This window comes from Scyliorhinus canicula, chromosome 10 (genome assembly GCF_902713615.1).
Source record: "Scyliorhinus canicula chromosome 10, sScyCan1.1, whole genome shotgun sequence".
In the NCBI taxonomy this organism is placed as follows: Eukaryota; Metazoa; Chordata; class Chondrichthyes; order Carcharhiniformes; family Scyliorhinidae; genus Scyliorhinus; species Scyliorhinus canicula.
The window spans coordinates 81,409,153-81,425,688 of NC_052155.1; positions in this window are offsets into that span (position 1 = coordinate 81,409,153).

Consider the following 16,536-nt stretch of genomic DNA (forward strand, 5'->3'; position numbering starts at 1 on the left):
ATTAATTAACCAATCCTCTATCCATGCTACTACTTTACCCTTAATGCCATGCATCTTTATCTTATGCAGCAACCTTTTGTGTGGCACCTTGTCAAAGGCTTTCTGGAAATCCAGATATACCACATCCATCGGCTCCCCGTTATCTACTGCACTGGTAATGTCCTCAAAAAATTTCACTAAATTAGTTAGGCATGACCTGCCTTTTACGAACCCATGCTGCGTCTGCCCAATGGGACAATTTCTATCCAGATGCCTCGCAATTTCTTCCTTGATGATAGATTCCAGCATCTTCCCTATTACCGAAGTTAAACTCACTGGCCTATAATTTCCTGCTTTCTGCCTACCTCCTTTTTTAGAAGCACTATTGATATGAATATATGACCTAATTTCCCTTATCTGAAAGAAAGGGAAGATGCCAGGAGGTCCCAGAGATGCCATAATAGTGGCCATTTACAAAACAAAGTGACAAGGAAGGTCTCTGCTGTCAGCCACAGGGAAGGTTATCGCAAGAGTCCTCCTCAATTGCTTGCTCCTCAGTGGGGCAGAGTGTGTCTTTTGTTGCTGTCGGTGCTCCTTTTCAATTAAGTTGTAGCCCAAAGGGAACTGCACTGTAGCTCCCACAACCGGGAGCAAGTGATGTACTCAGAGCTCCTCCAATCAACGCTTTCCCAATGGCCAGTACCACTCTCCATAGATTTTATCGACTTTTCAGATCTCATGCCACTATCCTGCAAGCCTATAAGCTATTACAAAGGACATCAACTTCAAATAGAAGTAGCTGCAAGAGACTGCATTAGTTAGAGTGGTGAAGTTGAAAATGGCTTATAGTCCATCAATTGAATATTCAATGCCAACTGACACCAGTTTCTGTTCTGGGTATATGTTTCCAGGGAAGCATGTAACACCTGTGCTATCACCCTTAAAAACATGGTCATCAGGGGCGGCACGTGGCACAGTGGTTAGCACTGGGACTAGTGGCGCTGAGGACCCAGGTTTGAATCCCGGCCCTGGGTCACTGTCCGTGTGGAGTTCGCACATTCTCCCCGTGTCTGCGTGGGTTTCACCCCCACAACACAAAGATGTGCAGGTTAGGTGAATTGGCAATGCTAAATTACCACTTAATTGGAAGAAAAATAATAATAGGGTACTCTAAAAAAAAATTTTTTTAAATTTAAACCATGGTCATCAGCGCAGGCTGCGTGAAAATAGTCGGGAGTGACCACCCTGCCATTTATCATGAATGTGCTCTTCACAATGCAACCATCTTAATTCTGCACTGCAACTGTCAAACAAACAACTGCCAGGCTAGAGGAAACGTTCTCAGAACTGACTATTTAATTATTGATACCGTTATCTCAATATCGATGCAATGCTGAGACGAGAACTATTGAAGGACTAGGTGTAAATTAAGCAAGAGTCATCTGACAGATGCTGGGCATGTAGCTTTTTCTTCCATGTTAGTGGATAAAGCAGCATTTTTTAAGTGTCGGTGGATTGAGTTGAAGTTTATTCTGCTGATCTCCGAATTAATGCATTATCCAGATAAGCAGATCCTGTGCAGGAAGAAGACTATTTGGAGAAAAGGGAATATCTGAATCAACTTCCTAATAAGCTCAGTAATATTACCAGATTAAAGAAAGGTGTTCAGAGAATTCTATTTGTTTCCACAATTAAAAAGGTGAAAGGGTATCAACCACAACTTAAATTGCCTTTTTGATAGTTCTGCAGTTGTGTGTCTGGAAGAGAGCAAAAAAGATAAACAATTTAAGGCCAATCTCCTAACTCTTCCTCTGCCTATCCCCTGGGGATAATGTAGTTCTGGTTGCCTCTATTTCTGGAATTGCTGCAAAGGATTAGTTCAGGTTTAAGTCAAATGCCTCCAACACAATAACATTTGCTTACTTTGATTCCTAATATGCACAGCTGCAAAATTCCCCTGGGGTATTGGAATATTCAGCAGCATCTTCTATCACAGCACTTACTTTTCATGCTTGGCCTTATTTTTGTGATTGTTAACAACTTAAAGTGCATGTTCAGGTGGGTCTTGGGATGTCGATACTAATAGCAAGAGTGAATTTAATAGGATGGGAAACCTTTGAAAGCATGTCACAAGAAGAGGGGATAACATTTCTGGGAATCATTATCAATGGGCTGCATTTTATGGGAGGACAGACTGCTCTCGCCCCAGAAGTAAAGTTAGCTGGATGCTGACTCGCTCCTTACGGGCAGCACGGTAGCAAAGTGATTAACACAATTGCTTCACAGCTCCAGGGTCCCAGGTTCGATTCCCGGCTTGGGACACTCTCTGTGCGGCGTCTGCACGTTCTCCCCGTATGTGTGTGGGTTTCCTCCGGGTGCTCCGGTTTCCTCTCACAGTCCAAAGATGTGCAGGTTAGGTGGAGTGGCCATGCTAAATTGCCCTTACTGTCCAAAATTGCCCTTAGTGTTGGGTGGGGTTAATGGGTTATGGGGATGGGGTGGAGGTGTGCGGTTGGGAAGGGTGCTCTTTCCAAGACTCGATGGGCCGAATGGCCTCCTTCTGCACTGTAAATTCTGTAATTACCAGCCCACCCTGCAATCATAATACACAGCGAGCAGGCTAAATCGATGGAAGATGGGACTTCCTCCCCCTCACTCAGGAGGAAGTGCTGCCCTTGGGAGTTTCCAGCCGGCAGCTCCAGCACTCCTGGCTGTGCCAAAGTTGAGTGGTGGGTGATGGGACCATCAATTCACACGAGACGATTAGTAAAAGTGAACAGTGGTTTTAATAAGCTAGATAATAAGCCTGCCTGCGACTGCTCTGTACTGAGTGCCGCCTGCAGGCTGCAGCTTATATACCACCCCCGAGGGGGCGGAGCCACAAGTGGAGCCCACAAGGGCATCAACATAATACAATACAATACAGTGGTGAATTGTAGTAGTAATATGTTCACCACATTCACCCCCTGTTAAAAAATTGAAGTCCAGCGGGGGTGAAGTGGGCTCACAGATCGAGTCTGTCCACGCCTTGATCGTTCTCTGTGATCGCCTCAGCTCCGGCTTCGCTGCGGGCACTGGTGTTGGACTCATTGCTACGGGCACGGGTGTTGGGCTCGTTAACTCCGGGAGCGTGTCGTCTGGAGCTTCATCACGGTGGGTCACCGATGGGGGGGGGGGGGGGTTGTCGGCCATGTAGGGGCGGTGTTCGGTTCGGGGGGGCGTAGGTGATGGCCGCTGGGGAACCGGTGGATGGCAGATCCAGGAGTGAGACTGGATCTTGTTGCCCGTCGCGGTGTGCCATGTAGGCATACTGAGGGTTGGCACGTAGGAGCTGGACCCTCTCGACCATGGACTTATGGCTCCTCATGTGCTTCCGGAGGAGGACAGGCCCCGGTGTTGTCAGCCAGGACGGAAGCGAGACCCCAGAGATGGATTTCCTGGGGAAGACAAATAGACGGTAGTAAGGGATCTCGTTCGTGGCTGTGCAGAGGAGCGACTGAATGGAGTGGAGCGCGTCGGGGAGGACCTCCTGCCAGCGGGAAACCGGGAGACTTCAAGATCGTTGGGCCGGAAGGACGGCCTTCCATACTGTTGTGTTCTTCCTCTCCACCTGTCCATTTCCCCGGGGGTTGTAGCTGGTAGTTCTGCTCGAGGCAATGCCTTTACCGAGCAGGTACTGATGCAGCTCATCGCTCATAAATGGGGAGCCCCGGTCACTGTGGACGTAAGTGGGGAAACCGAACAGGGTGAAGATGCTGTGCAGGACCTTAATGACAGTGGCCGCGGTCATGTCGGGGCATGGGATGGCAAAGGGGAAACAGGAGTACTCGTCAACAACGTTGAGAAAATACACGTTGCGGTCAGTGGAGGGGAGGGGCCCTTTAAAATCAACGCTGAGGCGCTCAAAGGTGCGGGATGCCTACACCAGGTGGGCCTTGTCTGGCCGATAGAAGTGCGGCTTGCACTCTGCGCAGACTTGGCAGTCCCTGGTCATGGCCCAGACTTCCTCGGTGGAGTAGGGCAGGTTGCGGGCCTTGATGAAGTGGAGAAGTCGGGTGACCCCCCCGGGTGACAGAGGTAATTGTGGATGGCCCGAAGTCGGTCATCTTGCGCGCTGGCGCATGTGCCGCGGGACAGAGCATCTGGGGACTCATTGAGCTTCCCAGGACGATACACGATATCATAATTATAGGTGGAGAGTTCGATTCTCCACCTCATGATTTTATCATTCTTGATCTTGCCCCGCTGTGTGTTGTTGAACTGACCGTTGGTCGGTGACGAGGGTGAACCTCCTACCAGCCAGATAGTGCCTCCAATGCCACACAGCTTCCACAATGGCTTAAGCTTCCTTTTCGACTGAGGAGTGTCGAATCTCGGAGGCATTGAGGGTATGGGTAAAAAAGGCCATGGGCCTGCCTGCCTGGTTAAGGGTAGCGGCCAGGGCGACATCTGGCGCGTCGCTGTCCACCTGGAAGGGGATGGACTCGTCCACCGCATGCATTGTGGCCTTGGTAATGTCTGCCTTGATACGGCTGAAGGCCAGGCAGGCCTCAGTCGTCAGGAGGAAGATGGTGGCTTTGATAAGTGGTCGGGCTTTGTCTGCAAAGTTGGGGACCCACTGGGCATAATATGAAAAGAACCCCAGGCATTTGTTCAGGGCCTTGGGGCAGTGGGGAAGGGGGAGTTGCAGGAGGGGGTACATGCGGTCGGGATCGGGCCCTAGGACTCCGTTTTCCACAAATTAGCCTAGGATGGTTAATCGGGTTGTGCGGAAAATGCATTTCTCCTTGTTGTAAGTGAGATTGAGGGCTTGGGCGGTTTGGAGGAATTTCTGAAGGTTAGCGTCGTGATCCTCCTGATCATGGCCGCAGGTGGTGACGTTATCCAAGTACGGGAACGTGGCCCGCAGCCCGTACTGGTCAACATTCGGTCCATCGTTCTTTGGAAGACAGAGACCCCATTGGTGATGCCAAAGGGGACCCTGAGGAAGTGGAAGAGGCGGCCACCTGCCTCAAAGGCCGTGTAGCGGTGATCGTCCGGGCGGATTGGAAGCTGGCGGTATGCAGACTTCAGATCTACCATGGAGAAAACCTGGTAGTGTGCAACCTGATTCACCATGTCCGCGATACGGGGAAGGGGGTATGCATCGAGTTGGGTGTACCGATTTATGATTTGACTGTAGTCTACAACTATCAGGTTCTTTCCCCCGGTCCTGATGACCACCACTTGGGCTCTCCAGGGGCTATTACTGGCCTCGATGATCCCCTCCCTCAAGAGTCGCTGGACCTCCGACTTGATAAAATCCCTGTCCTGGGCACTGTACAGCCTGCTCCTGGTGGTGACGGGTTTACAGTCGGAGGTGAGGTTCGTGAAGAGCGAGGGAGGGGTGACCTTAAGGGTCACGAGGTTACATACGGTGAAAGGGGGTTGGGGACATGCTTCTGAGGTTGCACTGAAAATCCAGTCCTAACAAGAGAGGAGCGCAGAGATGGGGGAGGACATAGAGTTTAAAATTGGCGTACTCGGCGCCCTGTATCATGAGGCTCCAGACACAGTACCCCCCGGATCTGCACTGAATGTGATCCGGAAGCAAGGGATATCTGGAGGGAATAGTGCCTTACCGTGTCTGGATGGATGAAGCTCTCCATGCTCCCAGAGTCAAATAGACAGCGCGTTTCATGCCCATTGACCCGGACGGTCATCATGGAGTTCTTGAGGTGCTTGGGCCGTGACTGGTTGAGAGTGACAGCACCAAGCTGTGGGCAGCCGCCGTGGTTGGTAGTAGCGGGGTGGTCCCAATATGGCGGCCAAGACGGTGGCCCCCGTCGGTCGTACCTGTCGGGCAGCGTTGACGATGACGGCCAAGATGGCGGCCCCCATGGGTCGCACATGTCGGGTAGAGTTAAAGATGGCGGCCGCCATGGATAGCACGAGGCGGATGATGCGCCAGAAGAGGGCGGTACCGGCAGGCACGCAGCCACACTGCGGGCCTGTGAGTCTGTGAGTCGGGCCTGTGATTTTGTAACTTTGGATCGGGCCAAGCAGACTTTGGCAAAATGTCCTTTCTTGCCGCAGTCGCTGCATGTCACATTCCGAGCCGGGCATCGCTGCCCGAGGAGCTGGACGGACAGCCGCGCAGCACAGGCCTGGGACACTCTCGGGTCGGGTAACGGCCGTGCCTCCGGCGCCCAAGAGGGAATCGCGTGGTCGGAGGGGAAAGCATTTAGGCTCTGGAAGGCTATCTCTAAAGAGGTGGATAGTTTTACCGTCTCTTCTAGGTCGAGGGCCCCCTTTTCGAGCAGGCGCTGTCTGACATAGTTGGACCGGGCTCCAGCCACATAGGTGTCCCGGATGGACCGGGCTCCAGCCACATAGGTGTCCCGGATGGACCAGGCTCCAGCCACATAGGTGTCCCGGATGGACCGGGCTCCAGCCACATAGGTGTCCCGGATGGACCGGGCTCCAGCCACATAGGTGTCCCGGATGGACCGGGCTCCAGCCACATAGGTGTCCCAGATGGACCGGGCTCCAGCCACATAGGTGTCCCGGATGGACCAGACTCCAGCCACATAGGTGTCCCGGATGGACCGGGCTCCAGCCACATAGGTGTCCCAGATGGACCGGGCTCCAGCCACATAGGTGTCCCGGATGGACCGGGCTCCAGCCACATAGGTGTCCCGGATGGACCAGACTCCAGCCACATAGGTGTCCCGGATGGACCGGGCTCCAGCCACATAGGTGTCCCGGATGGACCGGGCTCCAGCCACATAGGTGTCCCGGATGGACCGGACTCCAGCCACATAGGTGTCCCGGATGGACCGGGCTCCAGCCACATAGGTGTCCCGGATGGACCGGACTCCAGCCACATAGGTGTCCCGGATGGACCGGGCTCCAGCCACATAGGTGTCCCGGATGGACCGGGCTCCAGCCACATAGGTGTCCCGGATGGACCGGGCTCCAGCCACATAGGTGTCCCGGATGGACCGGGCTCCAGCCACATAGGTGTCCCGGATGGACCGGGCTCCAGCCACATAGGTGTCCCAGATGGACCGGGCTCCAGCCACATAGGTGTCCCGGATGGACCGGACTCCAGCCACATAGGTGTCCCGGATGGACCGGACTCCAGCCACATAGGTGTCCCGGATGGCGAGTTCCATGTGCTGGGAGGCCGTGACATCCTTGTAGTTACAGTTTTGAGCGAGTACCCTCAGGTAGCGTAGATATTCCTCCAGTGATTCCCCGGGGCATTGACGACGTGTGTTGAGGAGATGCTGTGTGAACACTTCGTTCACTGGCCTCACGTTATGTCTTTTCAGGTACGCAACCGCGTCTGCACGCGTGGCCGCGTCTTCGATTAGAACCGAGATTCTGTGGCTCACCCGGGCGTGGCAGAGACTCGGCTTCTGCGCCGCGGTGACGGCGGGCGAGGAGAGGCGGCGAGGTAGGCATCAAAGCAGCGGAGCCAGTGTGAAAAGATTCCTTTGGCTTCAGCTGCCTGTGGGTCGAGTTCCAGTCGATCAGGTTTGAGGGCAGCTTCCATAGCGATATCTTAGCTTATTAAATTGATGCGACCATCAATTCACATGAGACGATTAGTAGAAGTGAACAGTGGTTTTAATAAGCTAGATCTGTGCCTGCCTGCGACTGCTCTGTACTGAGTGCCGCCTACAGGCTGCAGATTTATATACCAGCCCCAGGGGGTGGTGCCACAGGCAGAGCCCACAAGGGCCTCAACATAGTACAGTACAAAACAGTGGTGAATTGTAGTAGCAATATAGTCACCACAGTGGGTGCTGCCAAGACCGCAGGAAGAAGGACAAAGCTGCTCCACAAAATGATATCCCAGGGTTTTAGGATGGGGAGGGATCTCAGAGTCAGAGGAGCTGGGGGCGGGGGCTGAGGGGGCACTATGTTTTGTCAGGCAGGTAGCATGGAATGAAGAGGGGCTGGTATCTTGCAGAGAGGTGCCCTTGATCTGGGTATAGCACACCTGAATGAGGTGCCACCCATCCTTCCTGCCTTTGTTCATACTGGCTTTTAAAATCAGCCTTCCCACTCCCATCCGATTGCCTGCACCAGCCATGTTATGGAATGGGCAGCATGTTATTCAGGTCAATATGCTTGTTAATTAGTCAAAATGACTCTTATTTATTTACACAGGGTGGACGGGTTGCCAACTTTGGTGCCCACCCACCTATCAGCTCGGAGGGTGGGTGAGAAGGTGGTGTGTACACCATGCAAACTATTTTATATGCTCCTCACCCTGCTGAGAACTTACCTGGCAGGAGCATATAAAATTCAGCCCCGAGGTTCAACTAAAACTTTCAAAAGAAGCAATTGAAAACAAATTTCATTTATACATGTACAACAGACGTGACGTTTAATCGCTTCCACCTGTGAGAATCCGCTGGGCTCAGGGAATAATCCAAGAATAATCAGATATAAATTCTGGGCTGCTTCATCTATGCCAATGACAATAGTTGGGTGATGTGGGGAGGGATGTGATTAAGAGGGAGGCATCAATCAGAAAAGATGGAAGGTGGTAGGAACGGAAGCCAGGAGCTGCTGTGGAACCAAGAGTATTTCTGCTTTTCCTGACTCAACCTTCAGCTAAGTATTATTTTTAAGACAGCCTTTAATGGCCCCCTTTCGTAACTCCTAGCTAGGCTGCATTTGAACTTAGTTATTATTAATGTAGCCCATCTGGTGCCAGCTGTGTTCAGTGCATCCGATTTTGAAACAACGCCCTTATCAGCGTCTGCAAGAACCTTTAACCTTTTTTCAGGCACAGGTCATGGGTATCTATCCAATGAGGGTAACAACTTACTTCAGGCTTAGGATGTGTCAATGAATTTTTAGGTCAATGAATTCCTATACCCTGCCCACACCCCTGGCCCCACTGAATCACACGCAGGAAACAATGTTGCAAACTCACAACAAACCCATCACATATTGGACATTGACCTTGTGTTTAATTCCCTGTGCCCATTCAAGATCCTGCTTTTCTTAGTAATCATGTGAGTTAGAGAGAGAAAGAGAGTGGGAGAGATAGCTACGGAATCAAGATAGTATTTTTTTCTAATTCCAACTCTCACTCTATGAGGTCTTTCGCCTTTGTGTATCTCTGTAGCTTCCCTCTGACACCTGCTAATGAACCAGACTGTCATGATATGCAGACATGCAGATAATGATATGCAGACAGAGGGCAGCACGGTGGCCTAGTGGTTAGCACAGCTGCCTCACGGCGCTGAGGTCCCAGGTTCGAATCCCGGCTCTGGGTCACTGTCCGTGTGGAGTTTGCACATTCTCCCCGTGTCTGCGTGGGTTTCGCCCCCACAACCCAAAAAAATGTGCAGAGTAGGTGGATTGGCTACGCTAAATTGCCCCTTAATTGGAAAAAATAATTGGGTAATCTAAATTTTTTTTAAAAATGATATGCAGACAGGCACAGACAGGCAGCTAATGAACACAGAGAACAGGACATGACCAATGAGCAGGCAGGACACTCAGTGGTGGTATCTCACTATAAAAGGCACGAGGCGCTCACACTCCGCCTCTTTCCACTGATGAACACCTACAGAGTGAGTCAGGGTGTATGTACAGTATCACATCTCCAGCACGTGGCTAAGAGCTAGTCTGGTTCAGTCAGACAGAGTAACCACACTTAGGTTAGCAGAGAGTCAAACTCATAGAGAACTGTGCTAACTGTGCTACTGGTTCAATAAATTAGATTGAAATAACTTCAAGGTCTGGAGTATCTTTTGGTTAAAGCTGCATCCGGTTGCAGCCTGTGTTATCCCAGAATACATAACACAACACATACTTTTGCTGGCACACAAACTTAAACAGAAGGAATGTGGGTGGTAGAGTTTCAGAAATTAGTCTGATAAGCCTGCCTTCTCTCTTGCTGTTTGCGGTGGATAGATCCTGTTGTTATGGCAACCCACAGGGGTTTAAGGCCAAGAGTTGTGCAACCTTTTTGGCTTCAGAGGCTTGCAATGTTTTATTATGAGGTGTAGGACATTATTTCTGGGCTCCCTGTGGATCTGCTGATCCTGATATGATGCTGTGATTTCTTTTATTTCTTCCTTCACTTCTCCAAAAAGGCTTGCTGAGTACCAGCCTACATCCTGCGGTCTTGGCAAGGCTGCTTTTGAAATGAAACACAAGTAATTAGTTTGCCGCAGGTGTTCTTCTAACGTGTCACTAATTAACTATTCAAAACCTGCGTCACATTGGTTTTGATTTGTGCAACGCCAGTTCTGCGATGCCTTTGGTTTCATTTGAAAGTACAATGATTGTTTCCCCAGAAGGGATTATAAAGAGAACCTTCTATTTTTGTCACAATCCAGTTTATATACAAATGGCTTTAATAATAGCGATAAATTACGAGAATTAACCTAATTTATTATGATGTGGAGATTCCGGCTTTGGACTGGGGTGAGCACAGTAAGAAGTCTTACAACACCAGGTTAAAGTCCAACAGGTTTGTTTCAAACACGAGCTTTGGGAGCACTGCTCCTTCCTCAGGTATTATACTTATGTTTGAATTTGAGGTCTTGTCCTAAATTGATAAATTCAGTACAGTTTGAAATGTTTTATTTTGTTCTTTAATATACATTCTCCCCAGGGCAGCACGGTGGCGCAGGGGGTTAGCCCTGCTGCCTCACGGCGCCGAGGTCCCGGCTCTGGGTCACTCTCCGTGTGGAGTTTGCACAACCTCCCTGTGTTTGCGTGGGTTTCGCCCCGACAATCCAAAAATGTGCAGGTTAGGTGGATTGGCCACGCTAAATTGCTCCTTAATTGGAAAAAATTAATTGGGTACTCTAAATTTATAAAACAAAATATATATTCTCCCCTCAGCTGAAGCTCTGACTTCTCTGGAAAGTGCTGACTGGCAATGATTGGACAATTTCCAACAACTCACTAGTATCTCGCCAAATTCTTTATACATAAGCCTGAATTTCAAAATCATTGGATAATACATTAAATCCAGGCCCGTCAGGCCTCAGAGCGGAACACAATCAATTTCATGGCACTATTTGAAGAAGGGCAAGGGAATTTCCCTGGACAACATTTATCCCTTAACCAACATCACTGAAAAAACATTTTGAGAGGTTGTTTATCTTTGTGTTGTTTTGGTGTCTTACTGTGTACAAAATGGTTGCCACATTTCCCCAAGATTCGTTGGCTGCAAATAACTTAGGCATGACCTCAGCAACAGTGCGAGCTGTAACGCCTGCCTGCAGTCTAGCTCCGTTTCCGCCAACAGGCGTTTCTGTATTGTGAGGTTGTTTAAACCACACACTAACCGGTCCCGAAGCATTTCATTTAGCGTCAGGCCGAACTCACATTTTTCCGCCAGCCTTGTCAGGCGCGTTAAGAAATTTGTGACTGACTCCCTGTCTTCCCGCTTCGCTGTGTAGAATCTGTACCTACGCAAAATGAGGGGTGGTTTTGGGTCGTAGTGCTCTTTCACCAATTCCGTTACTTCTTGGAATGTTTTCGTGTCCGGCGCATCGGGATAAGTCAGACTATGTATAATGGCGAAAGCGGAGGGTCCGCACGCCGACAGCAGGATAAGCCATCTCCTTTCGTCCATCAGTATATCATTTGCCCGGAAGAAGTAACACATTCTCTCCACATAGTGGGACCAGTCCTCAATAGCCGGGTTGAATGCCTCTAACCTCCCAAAAAACGGCATTTTTAAAATGGCAAGGCTTACCCTCTGAGTGCGGCAGCTGGTCTCCGCAAAATTCATAGTTTACCTCATCGCCACTGTAGTAATCCACGGGAGGCAGGAGTTCCGTCACCACACCAATATTTATTTACAATAACGATATTACAGGAGCAGCTACAAACAGTGCTGCTAGCAGTCCAGTCAACTCAAGACCGGCTAGGGTAGCACGGTGGCCTAGTGGTTAGCACAACCGCCTCACGGCGCTGAGGTCCCAGGTTCGATCCCGGCTCTGGGTCACTGTCCGTGTGGAGTTTGCACATTCTCCCTGTGTCTGCGTGGGTTTCGCCCCCACAACCCAAAAATGTGCAGAGTAGGTGGATTGGCCACGCTAAATTGCCCCTTAATTGGAAAAAATAATTGGGTAATCTAAATTTAAAAAAAAATTTTTTTTTAAAAACTCAAGACCGGCTCACAAAGCCTACACAGGTGATTATATGGGCCCCCTTAATGAGCCATCATTGAGGGAGCTCATATTCCAATTGGCCAACCAATAAAGCCAATTGGAGTTCATTACACCCTCCATACCAGGCAACATCCTGGTAAATCTCTTCTGCACCCTCTCTAAAGCCTCCACATCCTTCTGGTAATGTGGCGACCAGAATTGAACACTATACTCCAAGTGTGGCCTAACTACGGTTCTATACAGCTGCAACATGACTTGTCAATGTCCCGGCCAATGAAGGCAAGCATGCCGTATGCCTTATTGACTACCTTCTCCACCTGTGTTGCCCCTTTCAGTGACCTGTGGACCTGTACACCTCGAGCTCTCTAACTTCCAATACTCTTGAGGGTTCTACCATTCACTGTATATTCCCTACCTGCATTAGACCTTCCAAAATGCATTACCTCACATTTGTCCGGAGTAAACTCCATCTGCCATCTCTCCGCCCAAGTCTCCAAACGATCTAAATCATTCTGTATCCTCTGACAGTCCTCATCGCTATCCCCAATTCCACCTACCTTTGTGTCATCTGCAAACTTACTAATCAGACCAGTTACATTTTCCTCCAAATCATTTATATATACTACGAACAGCAAAGGTCCCAGCACTGATCTCTGCGGAACACCACTAGTCACAGCCCTCCAATTAGAAAAGTACCCTTCCATTGCTACTCTGCACCTTCTATGACCTAGCCAGTTCTGTATCCACCTTGCCAGCTCACCCCTGATCCTGTGTGACTTGACCTTTTGTACCAGTCTACCATGAGGGACTTGTCAAAGGCCTTACTGAAGTCCATATAGACAACATCCACTGCCCTACCTGCATCATGTTTCCTCATGTTAACTTTGGTTCTTTTGCTGATCAGTTTGAATCTATATCCTTTGGTTTTCGACCCTCTGCTAATGGAAATAATTTCTCCCTATTTGCTTTGTCAGGGCCCTTCCTGATTTTGAACACGTCTACCAAATCTCCTCTCAAAATTCTCTAAGAACAAAAGCCAGCAAAAACAATGGTCCTCGCTGTGATTTTGTTTTATTAGTCTATGGTTTATTTTTTTTGCTCCTCTGCCTCTGTTTCTCTTTACTGCTGTCCCACATACTTTTGATTTTATCTCTTCCATTCTATCCTTCCTATTATGCATTTCAGTAGTACATGCCTGCTGGTGGAATGACATCAGCGGAATGTTCGCCTCTCAGAATTGTACGAGCAACATCTGCTGAATAAACCTTGCATTGTGTTTTTAAGAAAATCCAAGCGTGTGGCATCTCCATACCTTTTTCTTTTGTGGCAATTTAAGAATATAACAGTTCCCGTCTAGAAGCCTAAATCAGTTGGATCACAGATCCAATGAGGGGCTGCTGATGCATTATGGAGTGTGAGAGGGAGCAGATTGGAGCTTGAGGAGCATAAAGACTTTGAGGGAGGAGACTGGGGATTCAGGAGCAAAAAAGAGTTGTGTGAGGAACATGGAGCGGAATTCTCTGATAATGGAGCTATGTCCCCACCCCCGAGAGAAAACGGGCGCAAATCACTCTGGACTTTTTTCTAGAAAGTCCAGTGATCCTCCATTTTGAAGGGGGCTAGCAGGGCCCGGAGTAGTCCACGCAGCTTTGGCTACTGATACTGGGCCCTGCACTTCCGGCCGCAGGTCCGCGCATGCACGCGGCAGCCCCGTGCTACATGGCGGATCCACGCAGTGGGCCAGCCCCCACAATATAGGCCCCCCCCCCCAGATCACGCATGCCCGCCAATCGGTGGCCCCCAATCGTGAGCCAGGTCATCCTGGAGGCCGCCCCGGTAAAGGATCCCCCACCCAACCTCACCAGGGCACCCGTAGAGAGTGTCCGTAGCCGCCACTCCGAGTGCTCGCCGGGTGGAACCAGGAGTGAACAACGCCGACGGGAACTTGGCCAGTTGTCGGCGGAGAATCGCCGAGGAGGCCTCTTTCAATGGCCCCCGACCGACGCCATGTTGACCGTGAGCACGTGACTGTCGTCGGTTCTCCAGTCAGCGGAGAATCGTGGAAAGGCTTTGGACCCAATCATGGGTCTAACGCCCCATTCTCCGCCCCTGCGCCAAGCCCAATTCCGTTTTTACTAGGGGAAAGCTAATTTTAATATCTTTTTTCAACCAATGAAAATCTCAAAACACCCATAGACAGACATACAACTAAGTTAGTTTTAGCCATGTTATATGCTTCACAAGAACACAGGATAGCTGTGAATTATGATACTTGCTGCAGACTCCAGGTGTGCGTTATTGTTCATATGAGTAAATTCATCTCTGGCATTTGTGATGATGGATGTTTTTAAAAAAATATTTGGGGGAATATGGTGGTATTCTGTTATTCTGTGAAGAAGGTTGTGTGTCTTTGTGTAATTAAACTAGGGGAAGGTTAATAGAGATAGGTTGTCTGCAAGAACTGAATGGGCAAGTGCCACGTGCATGCTGTTCTAATGAGAGGTTGTGGTAAAGTTGGATTTATAAGTAAATAGGTTGGGTTTAAAATTTGCATTAGCAGATAGGTAGGAACTTAGTTTTTCAATTGTTAAATTTCTAAGGGAAAATTAGAAATGACAAGGAATTTTTACAATTTATAAAGATTTCATAAGTAACCAGGGTAAGGTTATTAAATGTTATTGGCCCAAACGTAGAGGAAATAGGAAAACATGAAAAACATTATATTCTGGAAAAGTTAAGTTCAAACAGGTGTTAGAGGACAATTGAATCTGAGATGAAAGGGGAAAAGGATATTTAAGGAAAAATGTTGAGTTGCATTGTGTGGTTATGTGCTCGGAGATGGTGTGAAGGCTGTAACAGTCTCCAGTCAATCCAGATAAGAATTTGATTTCAGAAGGCAGTTTGTTTTTGAATCTACTTGGATTTCCCCAGCAGAGTCAAAGTGTTTTAGGAGTCGTGTGGCATACCTTTATTAAAGTGGCCGCATCCTTTGCTTTGGGTAATATTACTGGATGTTTGTAGTTAAAGATCCATAAGGGAACTGTTGCCAAGACGTCCACTTGTGTGTTTTCACCAAGTGGGGGTTGTTTGGAGGGGGGATTGTTTTGTAACACTGTTTGACTGTGTAGCTTTAATCTTGTGTGCTTAAGTATTTATTTCTTGCTAATAAATCTTTCACTTTTAAAAATCCTAAATGTGTCACAGGAATTCAATGCTTGTGGGATCAGTAGTTTTTCCTCTTTGCTTTCAAGGTACAAACAACAAATGTTACGATCAGTAAGAAAGGTTTCTCTCTGTGATCTGGCTTACTCAGCAAAAAAATCTATGTGGTCATGACCAATTGGAGTGTTAATAAGCCTGAGTTGCACTGGACATCTTATCAATTGTTAAATGAGAACCTAGAGATAGACAAGCCATGCAGTGCAAATTCAGGGTCAGCTGACTACTGTCTGAACTGGATCTCACTTGGCTGATTGAAAACAAAATCTGAATAAAGCTATTTTGAAATCAGTCAAATCCCTTTTCTGTCAGCCAGTTTATCTGAAGTAACACTTCTAAATGACCTCAAATAATAATAACTAAATTCTATTTAGGATTTGAGAAGTACTTTAAACGCAATAAATATTTCAGAGATTTAAATATTTAATCAGATTAGACTGATCTTTTATGCATGATAAATGCTATATAAAGAAACATTTTATCCATTTACTTGTTTAATTTTCGCAATATAACAGTGCCATAAATGATCTTCAATGAGAGCTGTAACCTATGTCTTGAGTTTTTGATTAACATCAGCTAAACAAAATCCACTTATTTAAAATAAATGAAATTGAGTGATATATCTCCCGTCAAAGCTAAACATATAGCTTTAAATTAATAACTATTTGAGGAGAAATATAATTGGCTTCTTTGGATTTTCCTCAACTTAATTAAACGCTGATATTTTTAGGATTAGATCTCGTTCTTCTCTATAGACAGACCCTGCACAAACGATAAATGGGAAGACTATCACAAGGTATAGCAAAGTATATTTATTCATTTTCACCCACACAGGATGATTACTCAGCCAAATATCATTCAATCATTAACCGTTTCTTTAACTTTCTTTTACAATGCTGAACTTGTTTGTTCTTCAAACAATTAAACATGTTCTTCAAATGCTCTTGAATTATGCTTTCTGGGAACTCTGATTAAATGATTTAATCTTGAATTGCAGAAACCTAGGGGTCTTCTTGGAAGATTATGACCATATTATCATATCAGGCACAATACTATATTTCCTTTGATGTACAATTCATGACCATTATATTGTGCTACGTGTTACTGGTGATGAAAAATCCAATGCCTTCGTCTGAAAATTTCCCGTGCACTAAAATAATGGAGAGGAATTTCAAATGAGTGCAGTAAACTATTG